This window comes from Triticum dicoccoides, chromosome 5A (genome assembly GCF_002162155.2).
Source record: "Triticum dicoccoides isolate Atlit2015 ecotype Zavitan chromosome 5A, WEW_v2.0, whole genome shotgun sequence".
Lineage (NCBI taxonomy): Eukaryota > Viridiplantae > Streptophyta > Magnoliopsida > Poales > Poaceae > Triticum > Triticum dicoccoides.
Window position 1 is genome coordinate 149,713,619 of NC_041388.1, and position 4,495 is coordinate 149,718,113.

Below are 4,495 nucleotides of genomic sequence, written 5' to 3' on the forward strand. Positions count from 1 at the left end.
TGCCATGCAACAGATGCACTAGAGCTATAAATGTATGAAAGCTCAACAAAACAAACTAAGTGGGTGTGCATCCAACTTGCTTGCTCAAGAAGACCTAGGGCACTTTGAGGAAGACCATTGTTGGAATATACAAGCCAAGTTCTATAATGAAAATTCCCACTAGTATATGGAAGTGAAAAAATAAGAGACTCTCTATCATGAAGACCATGGTGCTAGTTTGAAGCACAAGTGTGGTAAAAGGATAGTAGCATTGCCCCTTCTATCTTTTTCTCTCAATTTTTTGGTTTTTTGTTTTATTTTTTGGCCTTCCTCTCTTTTTTTATTTTTTATTTCCTCACATGGGAAAATGCCCTAATAATGATGATCCTCACACTTCTATTTATTTACAACTCAAAAATTACAAATCGATACTAGAACACAATATGACTCTATATGAATGCCTCTGGCGGTGTACCGGGATGTGCAATGATTCAAGAGTGAAATGTTTAAAGAATTATGAGCAGTGGCTTTGCCACAAATACAATTTCAACTACATGATCATGCAAAGCAATATGACAATGATGAAGCGCGTAATAATAAACAGAACGGTGGAAAGTTGCATGGCAATATATCTCGCAATGGCTATGGAAATGCCATAATAGGTAGGTATGGTGGCTGTTTTGAGGAGGATATAAGGAGGCTTATGTGTGATAGAGCGTAACATATCACGGGGTTTGGATGCACCAGTGAAGTTTGCACCAACTTTTGAGGTGAGAAAGGGCAATGCATGGTCCTGAAGAGGCTGGCAATGATGGAAGGGTGAGAGTGCGTATAATCCATCGACTCAACATTAGTCATAAAGAACTCACCTACTTATAGCAAAAATCTACAAGTCATCAAAACCAAGCACTACATGCATGCTCCTAGGGGGATAGATTGGTAGGAAAAGACCATCGCTCGTCCCCGACCGCCACTCATAATTAAGGCAATCAAAGAACACCTCATGCTTCAAATTTGTCACACAATGGTTACCATACGTGTATGCTACGGGATTTGAAAACCTCAACACAAGTATTTATCAATTTCACAATTACTCAACTAGCACGATTCTAATATCACCATCTTTATATCTCAAAACAATTATCAAGTATCAAACTTCTCATAGTATTCAATGCACTCTATATGGAAGTTTTTATTATACCCATCTTGGATGCCTATCATATTAGGACTAAATTCATAACCAAAGCAAATTACCATGCTGTTTTAAAGACTCTCAAAATAATATAAGTGAAGCTTGAGAGTTCATCTATTTCTTCAAAATAAAACCACCGCCGTGCTCTAAAAATATATAAGTGAAGCACTAGAGCAAATGACAAACTACTCCAAAAGGTATAAGTGAAGATCAATTAGTAGTTGAATAATTATGTAAGTATGTGAAGATTCTCTAACATTTATGAATTTAAGATCTTGGTATTTTATTCAAATAGCAAGCAAAAGAAAAGAAAATAAAACAACGCTCCAAGAAAAACACATATCATGTGGTGAATAAAAATATAGCTCCAAGTAAATTTACCGATGAATGAAGACAAAAGAGGGGATGCCATCTGGGAATCCCCAACCTTAGGCTCTTGGTTGTACTTGAATATTACCTTGGGGTTCCTTGGGAATCCCCAAGCTTAGGATCTTGCCACTCCTTATTCCATAGTCAATCGAATCTTTACCCAAAACTTGAAAACTTCATAACACAAAACTCAACAGAAAATCTCATGAGCTCTGTTAGTATAAGAAAATAAATCACCACTTTTGGTACTGTTGTGAACTCATTCTAAATTCATATTTGTGTAATATCTATTGTATTCCAACTTAGATATGGTTCATACCCTCCGATACTACTCATAGATTCATCAAAATAAGCAAACAACACATAGAAAACAGAATCTGTCAAAAACAGAACAGTCTGTAGTAATCTGTAGGTTTCGAATACTTCCGTAACTCCAAAAATTCTGAAAAATTAGGACGACCAGGAAAATTTGTATATTGATCTACTTCAGTTGGAGTTGGTATTTTATCGCTCTCTGGTAGAAAATGAAAATTATTCTTGTGAGCGCATACTTTCTGTTTTTATCAGCAAGATCAAACAACAATCACCCAAGAAGATCCTAGAGGCTTTACTTGGCACAAACACTAATTAAACATAAGAAACACAATCATAACAGAGGCTAGATGATTTATTTATTACTAAACAGGAGCAAAAGGAAAAGAACAAAAATAAAATTGGGTTTCCTCCCAACAAGCGCTATCGTTTAACGCCCCTAGCTAGGCATGATGATTTCAATGATGCTCACATAAAAGATAAGAGTTGAAACATAAAGAGAGAATCATGAAGAATATGACTAGCACATTTAAGTCCAACCCACTTCCTATGCATAGGGATTTTGTGAGCAAATAATTTATGGGAACAAGAATCAACTTGCATAGGAAGGTAAAGCAAGCATAACTTCAAGATTTTCAACACATAGAGAGGAAACTTGATACTATTGCAATATGTAAAAGCATATGTTCCTCTCTCATAGTAATTTTCAGTAGCATCATGAATGAATTCAACAATATAACCATCACATAAAGCATTATTTTCATGATCCATAAGCATAGAAAATTTATTACTCTCCACATAAGCAAATCTATTCTCATCAATAGTAGTGTGAGCAAACTCAACGAAATAACTATCGTGTGAGGCATAATCCAATTGAAAATTAAAATCATGATGATTAGTTTCATGGATATCATTATTCCTTATAGCATACAATGAAGGAAATATGCCCTAGAGGCAATAATGAAGTTATTATTTATTTCCTCATATCATGATAAATGTTTATTATTCATGCTAGAATTGTATTAATCGGAAACATAATACATGTGTGAATACATAGACAAACATAGTGTCACTAGTATGCCTCTACTTAACTAGCTCGTTGATCAAAGATGGTTAAGTTTCCTAGCCATAGACATGAGTTGTCATTTGATTAATGGGATCACATCATTAGGAGAATGATGTGATTGACATGACCCATTCCGTTAGCTTAGCACTTGATCATTTAGTTTACTGCTATTGCTTTCTTCATGACTTATACATGTTCCTATGACTATGAGATTATGCAACTCCCGATTACCGGAAGAACACTTTGTGTGCTACAAAATGTCACAACGTAACTATGTGATTATAAAGGTGCTCTACAGGTGTCTCCAATGGTGTTCGTTGAGTTGGCATAGATCGAGAATAAGATATGTCACTCGGATTGTCGGAGAGGTATCTCTGGGCCCTCTCGGTAATGCACATCACTATAAGCCTTGCAAGCAATGTGACTAATGAGTTAGTTACAGGATGATGCATTGCGGAACGAGTAAAGAGACTTGTAGGTAACGAGATTGAACTAGGTATTGAGATACCGACGATCGAATCTCGGGCAAGTAACATACCGATGACAAATGGAATAACGTATGTTGTTATGCGGTTTGACCGATAAAGATCTTCGTAGAATATGTAGGAACCAATATGAGAATCCAGATTCCGCTATTGGTTATTGACCGGAGACATGTCTCAATCATGTCAACATAGTTCTCGAACCCGTAGGGTCCGCACGCTTAAAGTTCTGTGACGATCGGTATTATGAGTTTTTGTGTTTTGATGTACCGAAGGTAGTTCAGAGTCCTGGATATGATCACGAACATGACGAGGAGTCTCTAAATGGTCGAGACGTAAAGATCGATATATTGGACGACTATGTTCGGACACCGGAAGTGTTTCGGGAGGTTTCGGACATATACCGGAGTACCTGGGGGTTACCGGAAACCCCCGGGGAGTATATTGCGCCTAATGGGCCTTAGTGGGAGAAGACAAGGGGCGGCCAGGGCAGCCACACGCCCGCTCCCCCTCTAGTCTGAATTGGACAAGGAGGGGGCCCCCTTTTCCTTCTCTCCTTCTCTCCCTTCCTTCTCCTCTCCTACTCCTACTTGGAAGGGGGGAGTCCTACTCGCGATGGGAGTAGGACTCCTCATGGGGTGCGCCATAGGAGGCCGCCCCCTCCCCCTCCTCCACTCCTTTATATACAAGGAGGGGGGCACCCCTTGGAGACACAACAATTGATCATTGATCTTTTAGCCGTGTGCGGTGCCCCCCTCCCCCATAATCTACCTCGGTCATATCATAGCAGTGCTTAGGCGAAGCCCTACGTCGGTAGCTTCATCAACACCATCACCATGCCATCGTGCTGATGAAGCTCTTCCCAAAAGCTCTATTGGATCGTGAGTTCGTGGGACGTCACCGAGATGAACGTGTGCTGAACACGCAGGTGCCGTACGTTCAGTACTAAGGATCGGTCGATCATGAAGACGTACAACTACATCAACCGCGTTGTCATAATGCTTCCACTTACGGTCTACGAGGGTACACAGACGACACTCTTCCCTCTCGTTGCTATGCATCAGCATGATCTTGTCTGTGCGTAGGAAATTTTTT